Below are 13,599 nucleotides of genomic sequence, written 5' to 3' on the forward strand. Positions count from 1 at the left end.
CATGGAAGTGGGTGTGAAGGAGGTCGGGAAATCTGATCAGCCTTACAGGACAGCCTGCTCCAAGCAAAAGAGTGATCTCTGTGAGTACCCGTGAAAAGAAGCATTTATCTTGTGAGGCTGCTCTTCTGAACTGATGGAGCTCCAGGGCAAAAACGCAGCACACAGGAGGTGGAAGCAGGGAAAGCTGCAAAGGAGGAATTTAGAAACCTTGTCCATGGATGTGGGGATGATGCCAAAGCTCCGTTGGACTTGATACCTGCAGGGGAGGCTGAGGGCAGCAAAATGAGCTGATACAGCTTCCTTACTGTAAGAAACAAACAGGGTGATCGTGGGCCTGCTGCTGAACTTTGTAAGAGTAGAATCAGACAGGACTGAGGTTCTTCATGGCTTCTTTGCCTCCATCTTCACCAGCAAGTTCTCCTGGGACTTTGTTCCTGAAGACAGGAGTCTGGAGAACACCCAGCAGTGGATGGGGCTCAAGTCAGGGCTGACCTGAGCAAACTCAGACACCATTACAGAAGAGGAGATGGGTCACTTGACCAGCTCCCTGAACACAAGTATCACTGTGCTGTGGCACCTGAGATTCCCAGGAACACCCACCTCTTGGTCCAGAGTTGTGTGACTCCTCTTGAGGTGTCCTGGCCTGTCTCCCCACTCACATGGTGATTTAGACATCCACTTTTCCGATATATTCAATATTTATCAGGAAACGCTCCTGATCAATATGAACAGGACACTGCTGAGACCAACTGTTCTGGAAAAGGAGGGAAGGGCGAGTAGGGAAGGAAATAGAAGAAATACTGATTTGTTGCTGTTTATGATGGAAATGCTCTCTGTTTGGCTGTTCCTGAAATCTCTGTAACCATCCACACCAGACTTGAAGACTTCGGGAAAATGATGCACAGAGCCTTGACTTCTAAGAGCATTTTACATGCTCATGAGCCCTCTGCTGCCATGATCCTGAACTGCAGCTGCTGAAACAACGAACAAACCTCCAATGAAGTGAAAAGCAGAAGCAAATCCCAAGTTTTTGAGGGTGTTTGGGACTCCATGAAGGGCCATCACTGACACAGCTGTGAAGGAAACAACCAGTGCAGGTCCCTGTCCCTGGAGGCTGGTGAAGAAAAGACTTGGAGACACTGGTTACAGGTGGTAAAGGTGATGTGGGGATGGCTCTGATGCCACGTGAGCCCTTCATGTCTCTTTATCGTCAGGATGGCTGACCGCAGGACCAGGCAAAGGAGACCCTTTCTCTCTTATGCTTCTCAGGCTCTGCCTGTGGTCACTGGGAGGGTATTTGTGGTTTGGGTGTAGGTTTGGTGCCAAGTGCTGTTTCTTTAACCACAGGGCTCTGTTTTTCTGAGGATTTGGCAATGCCTGTGAGGTCCTCAAAACCCATTCATCTTCTTTCAAACACTTGACAATGGTCACCAATCACCTAAACTGTCCCAGTCCCAAACTTGCTCGAATCCTCAATTTAGATCCACGCCCCAGCACGGAAATGCACACGTTCCTTCTTCTACTGCTCTAAAATGAAAAAGAAAAATCAGTCTATTCCACGTTAGCATGACTGGCTCATGTTCTTCAGGTCCTCTTCTTGCGTTTAACACAGTTACTGCTACGCATAGACCACTCTCTTCCTGCACTCCCATGTGTCTCACAAACCTTTCACTCTTGTTGTTCTGTATAGGGCCAGCACTCCAGGAGGTTCCTGCTTCCTCCAGGTTCATGGGTGAGTCCTGAGGTCCATCCAAGTGTGGGCAGTGTAAGAGAGGAGCAGAGCAGGGTCAGCTCATGGGCCATGACTGAGCACAAACACCCCAGCAGCAGCCATTCTCCATCTCCCAGGCACAGCCATGCTCACAGCATGCAAATGGCACTGCCATACATGATTAGTCCGAGGGAAGCCTACTCCCAAAAATCTGCTTTCTATTCGCCCTCCACCCACAGACACCATCTCCATTCCACTTGTGGCTCAGACATGGTTCTAAGGATTTGCTGAAGTCATCAGCTGTCACCCTTTTCTACCCCACATCCCCTGACCCTCTCCCACACCACACATGGCCGGTCACTGCTGCTCAGCGCCTCTCACTCTTCAGAAGATATCTTGAGCTTCTTGGCTCTTCCTGGTGCTTGTTGTAATCTTCCTCACTCCCTCCAGAGCTCATGCTGAGCTTTCTTGTTCATGACAGGGCCTTTGTAACCATCTCTTATGAAGCTGTTGTCTTTTTGTGATCATCTGTGCAGGTGTTATCACAGAAATGCAACAAATATGTCAAATCTGATGGCGAGCAAAATGCAATAAAACCTTGCTGAGCCAGCCCCGTAGCTGTGTCTTTCCAGCAAGGAGTTTCTCCTGAGAAAGGGATTGAACCTCTGCCACTCTCTGCAGAGGCACATGAGCAGTGTCCATGCAGCTGGGGACACAAAGGTGACGTTTGCCAAACCACCGTTCATCTGAACCACTTAGATGTGTGCTTGTGGATGAGGTATGAAGCTTTATAGTGCAAATACCTATTTAATTGTCATTGAAGAGGGGCTACCACACATGCAGAGTACTATTAAGCATATACGACTCACATTCCTAGACAAATTACACAGACACTTGAAGAATTATTCATGCCTTTTAGCATTATTATCCACAGAAGGCCCACCAGCTTTGCATCTCAGAAAATGGGATGCCAGAGTTCAAGGGCAGGATGGTTTGGGCTCTGTCCTGGGATCTGGAAACTGAAATGTGCTCCCATCTCCCAACCCCCTGCCCTCCTCAGTGATGTGTGAGACATTCTGCCAGCGAGGGCTGAACTCACAGTCATGACCAGCATCTTATGTCCAACTGCAGCCAATGGTGTTCTGCCAGCTCAGGAGTGGGGCTTCCATTGCTGGAGGTATTTAAAAGACATGGAGATGTGGCACTTAGGGATATGGTTTCGTGGTGGAGTTGCCAGTGTTTGATTTACAGTTGGACTCCATGTTCTTAAGGGTCTTTTCCAACCTAAATGATTCTATGATTCTATGATTTGGGTTGGAACCATTTCAATTCCATCACCTCCAGCTTCCCTCAGCGGCTGCTGTTGTGTGGCACAACTGCCCTGGCTCTCCAGGCAGGTTGGGCACTGGTTTGGTGCCTGCATTTGGAGTTTTCCCCTTCCTGGGGTAAAAGGCTATTGAGGAGAGACAGTTGTAGAGAATTGGGTCACAGGGGTTTGGAGAAATCCTTTCAAAATCTGAGCAGGATGAGCTTTGGAGCCCAGAAAAAAATGGAGATAATGGAGATGCTCTGAAGGATGTTTCTGAACAGTGGTACTGTCACTGATAACAGTAACAGGGAACTCCTTATTCTCACTGCAGATGATGATGAACTAAACCTCTTCAATTTCATTCCTAACAGTCATTCTTACTTTTCAAAACATCTACTACACCTCAGCAGTTGTGTCCTGAAATAAGTTCTTAGAGCAATGCTTTTTCTCTCCTTTTTTTTTTTTTTTTTTTTTAAATCATTTAAAGAGTACACCTCTTGGACAGAATTACCCAAAATCATCCTTCTTTCATAACTTTTCCTTTTTTTTCCCTGGTGTGAGGTGTTGTTGACATAGGAGAATATTTTCTTTTTGAGATAAAGAAGGCCAAGGAACAGGTCCCAGGTCAGTGCAGAGGCACAAAGGAAGCCAGAAGCTTTATGTGGTGTGCACTGACGCACACTGTCACCTGCATTCCCAGTCTCTGCAGTCCCAGCTGTGCAGCAGAGTCTGGAGTTCTGAGCTCCCTTCATTTGCCCTGTGGGACGCGTGTAAAACGGAACTACCCCAGTCAAATGTCTGGTTTTGATTCTCTTCACACCCTGAAGCACCACATGGGTCAGGAGACGAGCCACGATACCCAAAGAGGACTCACATGCTCTGCACTTACAGTTCAGGTGTTCCCGGGAATCTCAGCAGACATGTCACGCTGATATCTGGGTTCAAGGAGCTGGTCAAGTGTCTCATCTCCATTTCTGGAATGGTGACTTTGCTGCCTGGCTGATGTGCAGACTCTGTACATGGATGCTGACACCTCTTGAACAACCTGCTCTGAAAGGGTTAACAACATGGGCAGTTCTTTCTGGAAGGGTATTATGATAGCAAAAAAGACCCTGGCTTGGGGCAAATGAAAAGGGGTGCAAAAGTTGTGGTCAGGACTGTTTAGGGGTACCTGTAAAGTAGCCCTGAACCTCATCTGAATTGTTCCTGTGGTCAGGGAGAACCTGAGAGCTTTGTCTAAATTGAAAACATGAAGGGGATGAAAGGACAGCATCATTCAGGCTCAAAGGGAGCCTGGCAGGTGTCTTGACCAACCTCCTGCTCAAAGCAGGGTCAGACCAGATTACTCAGGGCTTTATCCTACCTTGGATACAAGACTATTGCAAGGAATGATGCAGGATTCCGTGCTGACTTCCAGGTAACAGACCATCAATGTTCTCCCTACATCGATCCTGTTCTTTCCTCACAGAAAGCAAAGAAGATGGACAGACACAACCTGTCCTGGGTAAACCCCACCACCTTCTCTTCCAGACACCCAGAAATGGACTCTCAGTGGACATGTTCTGGGGCACAGCCCTTATTTCCCCTGCTCACCCATTGGCCATTCTGAAAAGTGCACACACTGTGTGAGAGCTGCCAGTGGTCAGGGAGTCCCCCCAGTCTCCATGAGCTTTCCAAGATGGTGGAGAGTGGCCTCCCTGTGACATCGTCCTGCTGTCTCAGCTCCTGGGATGCTGCCCCTCCTGTCCCATAGAATGGTCAAGATTGCGATAGTTCCAGTGACCCCTCGTTTGATCCCCATCTGGTAAACAGGGAGGACAAGAGGACACAGAGATTCTCACCTCTTGCTCTTATTAAGTTCATCAGTGGCCACACAATGTCCTTGTTTCTCCTTTAACTGTTCCTGCAGTAGTAGCAGCTCATTATGGGCCCTTGAATTGCCTTAGATGTCTAGACTGAGTTCTGACCTGGACTGTTGCTGTGCTTGGAGGCTGCTGTCCTTGCAGACCAGATGAACTCACTTCTGCCACCCTGCCTGGCAGTTCATTCCATCCGTGTCACAGCTCTGTCTGCAGCACTGACAGCTCCAGCTCCCCCAGTCAGGTTCCCATCTGAGGCCATTGCCTCACATCGGGCTGGACCACCCCAGCTGTGGCACCAGCCCAGCTCTGACCTGCCACAAGAAACCTGGTACCAAGTGTCCAAGAGCCCACGTGTGCGAAGGCTTTGCCTCAGAGCACAGACATGACATGGCCAAAGACTGATGAATGTCCCTTTGCACCTAAGAGTATAAAAGCAGAACAAAATGCCTAAGTTAATTCAACTGAAGGTATTTCTCCCCCAGTTTGCAGAAATTTGCTGTAGCATTCCTCGTGTCCTATGTAAGGATGGGACAAGAAAATATGATTCTCATAGTGATTTATTTTTTTAAAACTAAATATACAGTACTGGAAAGAAGTGTCTCTGAAGAGGAGAGAGAATCAACATCACTGATTACTTCAACTTTGAAGTTGTGCCCCTGGAGCCCCAGAGGCATGTGGAGGGAGCCCAGAGGAGACAGAGAAAGGGACATGAGGGGCTGCTCCTGTGCTGCTGAGCTGGGCTGGGCTCCTGGGACAGAGGGAGCTCATAGCAAGCGGCAGCGCTGCAGAGAGACAGCTCTGCCCAGGAGCAGCTCCTCTGCACAGCGCAGCAGGGCTGAGGGCTCTGCCTGCAGCACTGAGGGCACAGGAGTCAGGCAGAGAGAGGGGAAAGGCAATGTAGGTGGTTCATTGCTGAGGGCTCACTGAGAGACAAATCTTCACAGTTCTAACATGGTAAGTCTCTGGCTGTAGGACAATGCAGCTCCATTTGCTGGAGGGAGACCCTAAAGATGATCCATCCCACAATTTACAGGATCTGTCAGGTCTCTCTCACAGTATCTCTGTTGTAGAGAAGAACACACTCCAGAGCGGGGTTTCCCTGCGGCATCATCAATGGGAAAGGGCATCATGGCACATACTGCTGAGGGTGACTGCAGGGGGAGCTCCCAGGGGTGCCCAGGGCTGTCCTGCAGAGCAGGGTCCCTGCACCCCAGGGCTGTGCCAGGGCAGGGACTCTGCCGCCTGCCAGGGTCAGCGCTCAGCCTGACCAGGGAGATCCCAACAACACTGAGGGGAGAAGATGTCGCATGAAGGAGCAAACTCTATAGGGCAGGAAATGTGCTTCTGCTGCGGAGAGGGTGCTGTGTGGGTCAGGGCTGCTCTCACCTCCAGATTGCCCCAAGATTTTTCCAAGGGGATGCATCAAGGACAAGATCAGCGCAAGGATTATCAGAGAGAAAAGGAGCTTTCCTGAGCCTGCCTTTTCAGTTTCTTCTCCCAAAGGATGGGGCGTGCAGGAAAACATAAAATGAAAATGAGCTCTCATGCTTAAACAAGTCACTGAGACTCCTGAACTGCAACTCTGAGTGATCAGCACATCTGCCAGAAGGCTCATAACATCCCTTCACCACCCCTCTGCCCGTGCACAGCGCCTGCATCACCTTTGCTGGACCCCTCAGCCTTAGTCTGACCTGTCCTGTTTTCCAGCCTGCAAACAGGAAGATGCCCCCAGGCAGTGCCCTGTGAACAGGCAGGATCTGTAGGGCCAGGGGGAGGGCACAGAGGGTGGGATGGGGTCTGTGAGCACTGACAGGGAAGAGACATGGACAGGGAAACACCTCCCAGGGGGAGAATCTCCAGGCAGCAGGGAAATGATCAGAAATGGGAGGAAACTGAACCCGGAATGGTTATGAGAGGGAGCACAGAGAAAAGTCCCTGTGATCCCCTGCAGTGCAGATCCCTCCTGTGAGCAGCCCCCTGGCCTCCTGTCCCACCCAGCAAAGCCTCTGCCCTCAGGGCCGGGGGCTCCAAGGCATGAAGCAGCTCCTGTGCAGCCAGAGCTCCAGTTCCTCTGCAGAGCACAGGGGCTGAGAGCAGCTGCCCGGCAATGTTGGTGTCTGGGAGGTGGCTGCACAGCTGGGGAAGGGTGACGCTGTCTGAGTGCCCGGCTGCCTCTGCCCTGGCCTCTCTCACACCCACCCTCACCGCATTGTCCTTCTTGCTCCCCTGCTCTGGGTCACTGCTGTTGGGATCTTGTTCTTGCTCTCAGGCTCTCTGGGGATGGCAGTTTCAGCTGCAGAGTCACAGCCTGATCTTGTGGGTCCTTTCCTGCAGGTGTGTCCATGGGAACACGTGTCCCAGATTTGCTCTGACCTGTGGAGCTGTGGGTAATGCAGTCTGTGGGGCTGGGGAATGAGTTGAGTCTCCCTGAATCAAATGCCATCTTTAGAATTCTGGACTGTCTCGTTGAGATTTCCTTCCTAGCTGTGAGGTTTCCTCCTAGAATGCAAACCTGTCCTACAGCATCCTTGTGTTATCTGAAAGCCCCATGGAAATGCACAGAGATGCTACAACAGCAAAAATGTTGTTGAGTTTGTGAAATGAGCCGTGTGTCCAGGGCTAAATGTGGAGTGCCGAGACCTTGGGAAAGGGTGAGCCGTGTCATGGTCTGAGTTGGCTCCCTCTGCTCTCAGCAGTGCCTGATGGCTTTTCAGGGTAACATGGGAGTGTGATCAGGCTCCATCTCAGAAAGGTGCCAGCCCAGGGCAGCTGGAGCAAGACAGAGGGACAGACCAGCTGCCCTCACTCTGCACTGACCTACAGGCATCCTCTGGTCTCACAGGACTCGCTCTGTTCTCGCTGAGTGCAGCAGAAATGCTGAGGGTTTCTGACACCCAACAACACTCCCCAGGGTGGGAGGGGAGAAGGAGCTGGAGAAACACCAAACCTCTCCAACTCAGTTTCTCAGGCCTGGGGGTACAGATGCTGACAGTCCCTTCTGCACCAGGAGCAGTTCCAGCTGACAAAGATGAACCCCAGGACTGGCCCCTGCCCACCCAATCACACAGGGTCAGGCTGCCTCCTCAAGAGCCCCTGGGCAGAGACCCTGCTCTTCATTGAACACTCATCAAGCACCGACGAGGGCTCCGGCCAGGACGTTCTCCTTGAAAAAAAGTGTCTCGTTGTGTGCTGGGCTGTGACGGTCTGCGAGTCTTATGTAAATCTTCACTATCTTTTCCTTCTATGACAGGTCACATACCCAGAGGCAGCAAATATCCAACAGCAGCTCCATCACCCAGTTCCTCCTCCTACCGTTCGCAGACACACGGGAGCTGCAGCTCTTCCACTTCTGGCTCTTCCTGGGCATCTACCTGGCTGCCCTCCTGGGCAACGGCCTCATCATCACCACCATAGCCTGGGACCAGCACCTCCACACCCCCATGTACTTCTTCCTGCTCAACCTCGCCCTCCTTGACCTGGGCTCCATGTCCACCACTCTCCCCAGATCAATGGTCAGCTCCCTCTGGGACACCAGGAATATTTCATACTTGGGATGTGCTTCACAGCTCTTTTCATTTGTCTTTTTCATTTTAGCAGAGTTGTATCTTCTCACCATCATGTCCTACGACCGCTACGTTGCCATCTGCAAACCCCTGCACTACGGGACCCTCCTGGGCAGCAGAGCTTGTGTCCACATGGCAGCAGCTGCCTGGGCCACTGGGTTTCTCAGCGCTCTGCTGCACACGGCCAATACATTTTCACTGCCCCTGTGCAAGGGCAATGCCCTGGACCAGTTCTTCTGTGAAATCCCCCAGATCGTCAAACTCTCCTGTTCACACTCCTATCTCAGGGAACTGGGGCTTATTGTGTTTAGTGTCTTAATAGGATGTGGGTGTTTTGTGTTCGTTGTGCTGTCCTATGTGCAGATCTTCAGGGCCGTGCTGAGGATCCCCTCTGAGCAGGGACGGCACAAAGCCTTTTCCACCTGCCTCCCTCACCTGGCCGTGGTCTCCCTGCTTATCAGCACTTCCATGTTTGCCTATCTGAAGCCCCCCTCCATCTCCTCTCCTTCCCTGGATCTGGTGGTGTCTGTTCTGTACTCAGTGGTGCCTCCAGCAGCGAACCCCCTCATCTACAGCATGAGGAACCAGGAGCTCAAGGATGCCCTGGGGAAACAGATGACTGGATTACTTCTGAAGCTATAAACTGGCTCTATCTTGTTCTATATAAGAGTTATAGTCTAACTCATTGTAGATTCATCCTGTCTGCAGTATTTTTTGTTTCTCCTTGTGTTTGTTTATTATGAAAAGATTTTAATTCCCTTTGCAATTCGCTGCCTGCTTTTCTTTTCTCAGTAAGTGGCTGTGTCAGTGAGGAATTCGTGTTCTATGTGTTTAAGTAAAATAAACGGACCTTCAACAATTTTTTTTCTACTGGCATCTTAACTCCAAGACCTTTCTGTAGCTTCAGGGACAGTTCCCGTGTGAATGGATGGAAGGGAAAAGAGCTCTCTCATGGCAGCAGCGCCAGGGAGAACCAGCACTTGGCCTTCCAGAGCTGTTCTGGTTCCACTCCCACACTCTCCTTCTCATCCCTTGTGTTGGTGCAAGGCCTGAGTGCTCTGGCAGCTTGGTCCCCGTCCTGCTGTGTGTCAGTGCTGTGAGCGCAGGCAGGGACAGCCAATGGGCACTGCTGTGACAGAGCTGGACTCACAACAGCCTTTCCAGATAGAAAGGTGATTTCCTATGGGCAGGGCTTCAAGGTTTAGGTCTACTTACAAAGGTTCTCTCAAGAACATGCCCAAGAAAGTGACCCACATATGAAACACCATTGTTCAGCTGAACAGTGTGTGTGTGCAGGGCTGGCACACAGCAGTGTCCTCTCACAGCCAGGCCTCCTGCCAGAGACCTGCAGGACCAGCAGAGCAGGGGCTGGGCTGTGCCCCTGTGCACTGGACACCCCACAGAATCTGCCCCAGGGCATCGTCATGGTCTGGCCCCGCACTACCAGCCCTGGCCTCTCTCCCCAGCTCACAGACATTGCTCTTCCCTCCATGGATGGACACTGAATGAGTAGGTCAGAAATCCATGTCTGCATTGTAGAGATGAGATGTGAGCATGCACATCATGTACGAGAGGTGAGATGAACCCAGGTGAACACTAACGACAGCAGCTATTCCTGGGGGTTCCATGAAGGCCTGTGGCACAGACAGTGTCTCAAGGTCACTTCACATTGGGAGTAACAGCCCAGGGGAAACCACCCACTGGGATCTTCTTCCTTGAACTTACGTCCCCGTGTCCATTCCTCATTACGTGGCACATCTCAGATGTGTGCAGAGCAGGTGACACAGCACAGGGCTGAGGTTTCTCCCATCCCTTTGGAGTGGCAACAGGAGGCCAGAGAGAAACTGAGACTACGGCCTCTATGTGCAAAAGGGTCAGACTCTGCCTGTGAGCATCCCTGGGTGCAGAAGGAGTCCTGAGACCAACTCAGATATGGATGCCTGTTGGAACCGTGGCATTTCTGTGTGTGATTCCAGGAACAAACCTCAGTGGCCCAGTGAGATTCATCTCAGCTGCTGGGACAGGCTCATTTCAAGCGCTCTCTCACCCTTGCCCATGATTCTGGATTGTGCTACCAAGAGTGACAGCAGAATCAGAGAAGTTCTGAGGTCCTCAGGAAAGGAAGATGTCAAACCCATCTTCAAGAAGGGCAGGACGGAGAATTTGAAGAATGAAGGGGTGGCCAGCATACCTCTGTCCCTGGGAAGGGGATAGGACATGTCTTCCTGCACCAGTTTCCAGGAACCTGAAGGACAAGGAAGGGATTGCTGAACAGAAATGAGCGGAAAACCCAATGAGTCCCAAGAAATGCTCTGGACCCATTCCAGAGCTTTAGACCCCCAGGAAAGAGCTCAGTGACGGTGCAGCCCATCCAGCTGCATCTGTGTCCCTCACTGAGCAGCACAACCAGTGTGCAGTCACCCCATGGTTCTGCAGCCAACCTGCTCTGCAGAGCATCACTGCCGGTTTGGGGCCCAGTGGGGAGAACAGGATGGGACCAGGAGCACCAGAGCAGATCAGAGGAGGAATGGGGGAAATCACACAGGAGCTGACCTGGGCTGGAAATGGCCTTGGAGAGAAAAATGCTGTTGTTCAACTGCCCCATGATTATACCCAGAGTTTAGGGTGCAGGGCCAGAAATCCTTGCTGTCCTGGTGCTTCACCAGGCCTGGGAAGTAGCTGGAGAAGGATTGGTGTCCCCCACTTGCCATCCCTTAGTGCACCATCCCTCGTGAAGGGTGGCATGGAAAGCAAGTCAGGGACGCTGTGTCAGGACTTGCACTGAAGAAAGTATTCACCCAGAAGCCACATCATTTTGCTCTGGTATTTCAGTGCTGGTGCTCATCACATGTTCTTAAGACAAACTTACGCATCCCTCTTGTTAACCTTACCCCAAAAGTCACCCCTAGACAAGGTTCCTGAGCTGGGGTTGAGCTGGAGAACTGGGGTCCAGCTGTGCCCAGAGGAAGGACAAGGCCTGTCCTGGGTCCTCTAAAGGGCTGGCAGCCTCTGTGGCCTCCACCAGAAAAGGCAGCATATAGGAAACTGTAGACCATCCCCATGCCCTTTGGAGGCCCTTAGGAAGAGTTCCTCTCTCCAAATATTCAGCACAGCTTGTCGCTGCACGAACAACCAGGAGAAGCTGCCCAGATCCCTCATTCCAGTCCCCATCTCCTCCACCCCTTACAGGAAGTGCTCTCCCCCTTGTCACTGAGGTGGTTCCATGGACCCAAGAGACACCTGTGGGGAGGAGATGTTGGGTAGGGATATAGTGTCCTTCAGTCCTCATGGTACCTCCTGCTGGGCTTCGTGCCACTGCTCACAACCCTCTGAGCCTGGATGTTCAGCCAGTTCTCAGTGCTGCTAAACAGGAATATGCCCATGAGCACATTGGGCTGCACTGGGAGGGGCGTGGCCACCCAGACAAGGGCACTTATTGCCCATCGTGACTCAGCACTGGTGTGGTCACATCTGGAGCGGTGTGTCCCAGTGTGAGGTTCCCCATTCTGGAGGAATGGGGAGGAGCTGTCAGAGGAGTGGCCAGAGAAAGTCTGGGTCATGTGTGGAGATGCTGAGAGACCCAAACTTCTTTAGCTTGGTGAAGGGGAGGCTGAGGAAACGTGCTGGTTTTACTGAAATTGAGTTAATTTCCTTCATGCATTTTGAACCTCTGTCCTTCACGCATTTTGAACCTCTGTCCTTCACAGCCAGTACAGTCTTTTGTTTAGATTTCCTATGAGAACAGTGAGATAACGCAGTTTCTTCCCTGGGATAGAGTTAATTCTGTCTTTTAGCAGCTTTACCGTGTTTGCCATTTGCTATGAAAGGAATGTCAGAACTCACTGAGATCTCGGCTGTTGTCAGGAAAACCAAGGATTTCTTTGGCCATCCAGCTGGGGATGCAAATTGGCAAGAGGGGACACAGACAGGGCAGCACCTGGATTGACATCCGGGTCAATCAATGAGCTGTTCTCTACCATTAGTGTCATGCTCGGTATAAAGCTGGAGATGCCCTTTCCAGCCAGTTAGTTTTGGTTTGCCGGCTACTTTGGTTGGCTCTGTTTGGAGGTTCCATTCTATTGGGAGTTCAGTGTTAGTTCAGTTTTATGACGTTTTCCTGATTTTCATTTGGCCCTTGGGCCTCTCTGCCTTTTGCACTTTTACTTTCTCTTGCTGGGATCAACTGTTCAGGACCAGGGTGCTCGCTTCTTTTGGGCTGCCTGTTCAGCACGACTGGAGTTACGTGGGGGATTGCACTGAGTATCATATATTTTACTTTACGTGTATTTTAGTATAAGCATATTAGAAGTAGCAGTGTATTATTTTCATTATCTTATTATATTTTTTTATAAACCCACAGGTTTCTCTCTTCCCTTTCAGTTCTCTCTCTTATCCCACTTGAGGACTGGAAGCAGGATGTGAGCAGCTCTCATGGTCTTAGTTGGTGGCTGTGGTAAAATCATGACAAGAAAAGGTAGTAGTAGCTTCAGAAATGTTGAAAATCACTTTCCAAGATGATGGCACTTTTTCTTTTTAGTAGAGGGAAGCAGCATGAGAAAGGAAAACCATCAGAAACTGCAGCTCTGGAGGTCCAGAGTGGAGCTCAGGATAAAGAAATGTCATTCTGAGCACATGGCTGTGGTCATTGAGATGGACTCTGGATCAGCCATGGCTTTGTGTTTCAAGGAACAGCTGGTGAGGGTGGAGAGACAGCAGCACAGGTGGGGACACGCTAGGGTGAGAACAAGGTGGGGAAGCACATTGGGTGTCTACAGCCTGTGGGGAAACAGCCACAGGCCTGGGACAGTGTAGGATGGACCATAATGGACATGGCCATGGCTGAGGCTGGATGTCTCTGAAAGACCCATGGTCTTTGTCCCCTTGCCTATGGCTGATGTCCCTGCCAGTGAGGCCCAAGAGGAGACACATGGTTGTCATGGCCATGGCACCCATTGCCTCCTTGCACCCCCAGGGAGTGTCACACCATTGCCCTTCACTGGGCATCGCACTCCCCACATCCCCAGGAAGAGCCCTGAGCCACACGTGAGGGACAGGATCTCTCTTCCTAGGGGCAGGGGCTCAAGGCTTGGCCATTGTCCCTCATCAAACAAACCAAGGGTTTTCTCAGCATCAGAGCTGCTGCACTTTGCCTTT

This window comes from Patagioenas fasciata, chromosome 10 (genome assembly GCF_037038585.1).
Source record: "Patagioenas fasciata isolate bPatFas1 chromosome 10, bPatFas1.hap1, whole genome shotgun sequence".
NCBI classification, from domain to species: Eukaryota; Metazoa; Chordata; class Aves; order Columbiformes; family Columbidae; genus Patagioenas; species Patagioenas fasciata.